Source organism: Ixodes scapularis, unplaced genomic scaffold (genome assembly GCF_016920785.2).
Source record: "Ixodes scapularis isolate PalLabHiFi unplaced genomic scaffold, ASM1692078v2 PGA_scaffold4__175_contigs__length_147842914, whole genome shotgun sequence".
In the NCBI taxonomy this organism is placed as follows: Eukaryota; Metazoa; Arthropoda; class Arachnida; order Ixodida; family Ixodidae; genus Ixodes; species Ixodes scapularis.
The window spans coordinates 97162877-97169924 of NW_024609879.1; positions in this window are offsets into that span (position 1 = coordinate 97162877).

Here is a 7048-nt window from a genome sequence, read left to right on the forward strand (position 1 = left end):
GCTCCGCTGTAAAAAGCTTCCGATTTTTCCATATACAAGCGCCGCACGCAAACAAAATAGCTTACTATCTTCTAGAACCTGCTACGAGCCTTTCGCTGAACCCTTTCAGCACTCCGCACTCTGTTAGCATTAATGAAATTAATCATTGTGTTGTGTACTTATTTATACGTTTTATACAGTCGAAAGTTAGTCAGCCCCATTAGAAATCTGCAGGTGTCTCAGCTGTAGGTTAGTAATTTAGCCAGTGCGGTACAACCGCTAACCTGGGCCTTTAACGTGCACCACGCAGTAGTGATACACGACCTCACGCCGGTCAGTATACGACGCTCATCCAGATCGAAACGGGCAGGGGTGGGGATGGAACCCAGGATCCCTGGGATCTGCAGCGCGGGCTTTCGCTCCACGTGCTCCGAGCTGGTGTGCTCCCACTCGGCCACCGACCCCCCTTGAATAAAATTGTGGTAAGCGCAAAACAGTATATAAAGAACAATAAAATGTTTGCTTTGACTGTGCCCCCGTCTCAACCCCTGAACATGTATGAACATGTGACACAAGGTCGCTGGTGTACAGTCGATCTGAACTGGTAGTGGCTGTTTAATTTTCAAGTCTAAGCGCCTCCATGTCTCTGTAGAAACATCTACGCATGCCCAGACATATAAACGCCACAAAAAAAAAGTAAGTTCCGTTACTCGTTGCTACAAAAGAGAAGTGTTACTTTTCTCGTTACTATCACAACCAAATTATACTCGTTTGGTTTATAATTAGGGTGTGAATTTTCCGGTTTTAACCGAAAAACACCGATAAACATCCGTCGGTGACGAAAATATAAAATCGGTTAAAACCGAAAAACACCGGTGCTTGGATATTTTCGCCCTGGTTAAAACCGAAAAACACCGGTCGTTGCTAGTTTCGGACCTAGCGAAACCCTTTCCCCGTAGAGGTTCGTCAAACGTGTTATCTCGTGGATCCTGCATTCTTCCAGTGTTTATACATGGCTTGCAGGTGGCGTCAGTCCGCCCTCCTTTCTGAGGGTCAAAAGCGTGTAGTGAACGCAGTGGGAGCTAAGCTCTCATACGCCTTTCCCCTATTGTGTCTCCCATGGCCCCCTTTTGTGAAAAAATTAACGCAGTGGAGGGTAGGCTCTCACGTGTCTTTTCCTCATTGTGTCTGGCCAAGTAATGTCGGTGCAAGCCATGTATTCAGAGGTTGCTGTGGTTCCTGGAAGACACTGCCAACGTCCGTGTCGTACAGGAGCGTGCGTTTTCATAATTGCGGGTTAGGAACCGCAAGGGACGTGTTGCCATGACGGCAGCACGTTCCTTGTGTGCAGATGCAAGCATGAAAGTATGCTTGCATCTACTATAATAACCAAGTGTTAGAAATAGTTGCGTCCTAGAGAAGAAGTGCATGAACTATCTGAATAAAATTGGAGCTCTCTGTCTGTGATAAATCGCTTTTTTTCCACCGATATTCACCGATTTTAGCCTCGTCGTGAGTCGTTCCGCCGAAATACACCGGTGTTTTGAAAATAAATAAACACCAAAAAACATCCGCCGATTTTTCTCACAAATAAACACCGGAAAGTACACATCCTATTTATAATTCATTTCTCTATGACATGGTAACCCAGGAGCGAACGAAAAATGGACAACAGAAAGCTCTAAGCTTTGTGCTGTCCGTCCCGCTTTTCTCCCGCTCCTGGGTTACCGTGTTGGTATTGAACCAGCTCGATTGTACACTTTCTTCAGTTTCAATGTCTCTCGATGGTCACTTTAGGGCTCATTGGGTAGAGAGCCAGTAAGAGTGCATGTGTTCAACCGCTCGCCCGAGGTGGCACCATTAAATAGCAAAATTTTGCGGTTGGTGGCTACGGGTGGTCTTTCAACGTAACTCCGGTTATGGACGGTCAGACGCTTGGATATTTTGGCGAAGGATAAAATAGCACTTTTCTTTAGACACCATTTTTGTTCTGATAGGATAAGTATTGCTTGAAACGCGAAAAAGGGTATTATCCGCCATCTCTAACGCCGCTATTAAATTGCAAACGCTCTCCATGGTTTGAATTGAACACACTCTTACTTGAGGCTCTCCAGGTATACGTTTTGTAGTGAACAAGCGGGCGACACCATCTACACGGGAGAGCAACGTGCACCAACGCACGCACAGCGAACGAGGCAGAATCCACCCACCACGAGCGGTGGACATGCGACAAGCCTATAGGGAGTATTCACTGGCTGCCATATTTGTGGGTGCTGTTTAGAGCGCATGCTCAGAACGAGCTCACATCAATAGGCTGCTAAAACCGGCACTCTTGATGGTGCGGAATGCACGTTTCAAAAGAACTATAGAAGCTCGCCGTCAGCACGCGCTCAGCGTTTCCGCACACAGCTATGGCCGCCAGTGAATACTCCCTATACTTCGTCTCACCTTCGCGTGGACTAACTGCAAAAGCCGTGCAAGCGCGAGCGGCTAGCATTGACTGCCTTGACTGGAGCACTCGCTGCACGAGCGCTCGTGCACCCGCCAAGGTTTCATCAAAAGCAACTAACTCGCGCTTCTAGCATGCGCGGCTAAGCTGAGACGAAGTATAGCTGCAACCCAGGCTCGTCTCAACCAGTGACATTACTCTCACCTACCTCAGACGTTATCTCGGACTGGCTCGTTTGTAAATATCTGCCTGTAAAATATGTAAATAACAAATGTGTCATTACAGAACGCCTCTCGGTACGTTGACTGCAGTTTGTTCTGGTGGAGCCATCTGGAGGACGCTCTAAATTGTGCTTCCGCTTCGTTCCAGAGCTATCTTTGAGATGTGCAAGTGTACCTCATTGAAGCAGCATGGACATTTGTCTCGTTAAAATACTCATCCGAGTATACATGCAGCTTTTCGTGGTTTTTGCAAATGTGCGCTCCCACTGTTACTCTGGTGACGAATTCTGGCTTAACTTTGGTGCTTTGCAGGTTCTTCATCCAGATCCAATCACAGGTTTTGTTACCGTGCAATCGAATCCAATCACAGGTTTTGTTACCGTGCAATGGCGCATACCAATGTTGCTTAATAAATTTGTGAAAACGGTCTATTGAAATTTGATCTGCCGAATTTTAGGAACAACTTATACTTTTATTTTCTTGTCCCCAAAACAATTAATTCATTAAAAGGTTTGACAACTTTTTATTGAATGTTTCTGAGACACAAATACAAGAGGACATGCGATAACTCTCAACTGAATTGTATTTGAATTTCGAAGTATTCACCATATCTATACACATATATACTAATTTAGCGGTGAAAAATACAGAACTCATTCGGATTTTGTAACCACGGGAGAAAGAGTTCGGTGTTCTCCGTGGACATAAAAGATTCAGAAACCAACATAAAATTAAAAATAAACAAAACCGCCGACCCAATTTTTTTCAAGGCATTTGTATAAAACATACTTGAATCACCTTCGCGATATTCAGGTAAGTAGACTCCATGAAGCGTGAAGCATTTATCACACTATATAAAATTATAAGCGACTTTAACTCTTCCCAAAGTTTAGCCAGTTTATATTTGTTCATTATTCAGTATCTATTTCAAACTTCTAATTAACCGTGAAAGACACCTTTCAGAAATTTCCTCGGCTATTTTCCTTGCATGGTCTTAGTTAATTACAATCTTGTCATTCAAAGTTTGGTTTGCTTCGATATGGCGAGACGGGGCGGGAGCAGTAAAAATCTTTTCAAACTTGACTCGAAAAGTATAATGTTGATCATACCTCGCCTTTAGCTGCGTAGATGTTTTCTGAAGCCCTTCCGACCCAATTGTTGGTCACGTCGTGTTCTGCTCTGTGAGCACAATCATTCTTGAAAGCCGGTGCTTCTCTTGAATATTCGTATAGCAATCTTGTGTCGAGAGTGGTCCGTCAAACACGCTGCAGCCGCTCTATGATAGCGGAATAAGTGAAGCACTGGTCGAGGTACAAACGGCTGCTGTTCGCAGAATCCTATTGGGCAGTTACGATCAATTGGCTCGATGATAGTTTTACTGTCACTTCCTAAACAGATTAGACATGTTTGGCCACTTTCCTCCCATCACCCAACTGGAAAAGACCACGAGGCACTTCGTCGTCCCAAGGAAGCTTTGATGATGCCGCGAGACCGGCGGGACGTGCGTTTGACGGGTTGTGCCTCTTTCTTGCAGTACTACCCTTCCGTAAAAATTTCCACGTGTTCTCAAAGACAATTATCACCGTTTAAACGAAAAAAAAAAAAAACTCACGCGGCGAATGATGACAAACGAGTAGAAAACGTCTTCAGCACGCTGCCGCCCAGCCTCTGCAACGCTCCAAAAAGTCGATTTTGCTACATGCAAGATGACCGTCCGGTGGCCGCAATAAGGAGCGGGGAGCGGGATCCAGCAGCAAAGAGATCAGTGGCACGGCCGGTGACCTCGTCCATTGGCGCATTGGCGCATTGGCGCCCCTTGTAAAAGCAACGTTGTATAAAATGAACACAGACTAGAGATGCCGCGAACCTTTTGCGAACTTGAGTTTCGAAGATGGAACTAAGTGAAAAGGTTTCCGAAGTTTCGACACTTATTACATATAAAAATTCGACGATTTTCGAACGTTCGAAGTCTTGGCATTCAAAAATTTGATTGGTTTCGAACTTCTTATTTTTCGCGCTATGAAATGCGACATTTGAAAACTTTCGAGCTTATTACGCAAAAAATTCGACGATTTTCAAACTTCCAAACCTGTTAAGTTCAAAAGCTCGACGAACTTTGAACTTCTGAAAAAGAACTTAAGCAGACATATATAAAAAACGTAAGATGTCAATGTGTGGAGTAGAGTTGGAATTGAGACTTCACTGATCGTGCCACGAACAACTCTTTTGTAAAGCGCTGAATGATCACTCTGGGGTGGCCCTCACTCGGAAGGTTTTCATGGAAAGGCATCCCGATAAATACCGAAGCAGACGTCGTCTGCTTCTGTCTTCACGAACGCCGACAGTCATCTATGCGCACCTGCATTGATTGTTTATGTTTAGAGGTGCCGCGAACCAGCGTAGGTTAAATATCGAAAGGTTTGGATATTTTCGAAGCGAACTGAGGTTCGAATTCGAAAAGTTTCGATATTTTCGTACTGACCGAGGTTCGAATTCGAAAAATTCGCAACTTTTGATCACAGTGGAGTTTCGAATTCGAAAAGTTGGAAGCTTTCACGGTTTCTGAAATTTCAGGTTCGAATATTTCACATATTTTTTTTTACTCGAACTTTCCTGACTTGAAATTCGAGATATACACGAACTCATCTCTGTTACGTCACGGCGCGGTGGTGGCGCGTCGGACGCTCTTCCGGTCCGGGGCTGTGGGCGGAAGTGCCCATATGAGACGTGTATTCCGGCGTTGTTTTGAAAGGAACCAGACAAAAACCTGTCTTCTCGTCAAAATGCTGCGACTGGGGCTGTACCAAGAGAGTCGAGAAAGGTTTGAAGGTCAGTTTTCATGCGCTCGGTTCGTCTGAGAACGCGGATATGTGCCGTGAAAAGGGAAAACCAGACGCCGTCAGACCACGATTGCTTGGGCGGGAAGCATTTTGGGTTAAATTCACGGATACTACTGGCCATCAAATTTATTTGTTTTGTTCCAAAATGAACGCCGGAAAACCGTCAAGTTGTACGGACCACCTGCGGACTACGTTCAGTGCGTCTTCAAGTTCAACGGTCGCCTGATCGTTCGAACTGTCGTCTGCTCTTTCAAACGCTTCTGCTTGTCATCTGCTCTTTTAGAGGACACCGGCCCGTAGACCAAACGTGGGCCCGGTACTTGCGATAAGAGGTAAGTGCAGGCCTCAAAATATTTAAGTTTGAAGGTTGGTAAGCAGACTCGACGTAAACAGTAGACTCAAGATGTTGATCATTGTTACCAGTGGCCATCACCGATTTGTTATGCCTGATTCACTTGGTTAGATTCTGCTTGCGATTTTTAGTATCGACGTCGACCATCTCAGCTACGGTTCACGCTTCTGCAGTCAGAGCGATGTCGCTACTGAAAATTGCGAGCGAAATCTCATCATGTGAATCAGGCTTTAGCGTACGTTCTGCGGCGTCCACGCGAAATGAATCGCCGTATGTCAGATTATTCACGCAAAGTTTTGCGGTGTAACGAGCCTCGTTAATTTCGCTAACGCCGCTCAAGTAGTCAAACATCGTTAGGAGGACGTAGAATCAACAATTCTAACGCTAAAAAGGGCAGGGGGACTCACACCGACGCCGACAACATCGGATTTCAATGGTTTGTTTATGGGCGACGGCGAGGATCTTGCCCACACCCCCATCGCGCATGCGCGGCGCCGGTGTGGCGTCCGCTAGGGGCGCTTCGGGCGCTCCGGTTTGTTTGTAAACATGAGTTGGTGTATTAAAAAAATTCGAATTTCCTGGGATCTGAAATTCGAAAAATTCGAAGATTTCGAAATTCTTTGGTTATAAAATCGAAAGATTCGAACGCTTCTAATAAAGTAAAAAAATTGAAGATTTCGAACTTCTTTCTAAATAAAGTTCAAAAAGTTCGAAGGTTTCGATTCTCTTTTAACACTAAACTCGAAAAAAAAAAAAAAAAAACTTTGAAGATTTTGGATTTTTTTTAGGTCCAAGTTTTCAAAGTTCGAAGTCCGCTTTTCATGTTCCTCCACAGTTGCAGTTTCAAATAATGTTTTCACGACTCACTGGTTTTCACGAAATCAGGTTTAAAAAAGTTAAGGAGTGAAGACTCCGCGAAGTTGGGTCAGGCAATTAAATGAGACAACGAGTGTCCCGAATGTGCTGGAATATTTGTCCGTGCAGACGCAGAGTGACGTGTAACCATAGATCAGTAATTGTGACCGCCAGCCCCGGAAGGAGGGGGGGGGGGGGGGGGGGGGGGGGGAGGGGGGGAAGGGGGGAAGGGGGGAGGGGGGAAAGGGGGGAGGGGGGGTCTTTAGCGTGCATCACACAGTAGTGATCAAACAAATGCACTGTTTTACAATACTCATCCAGTTCGAAACGGCCAGGGGTGGGCAGGAGGTTG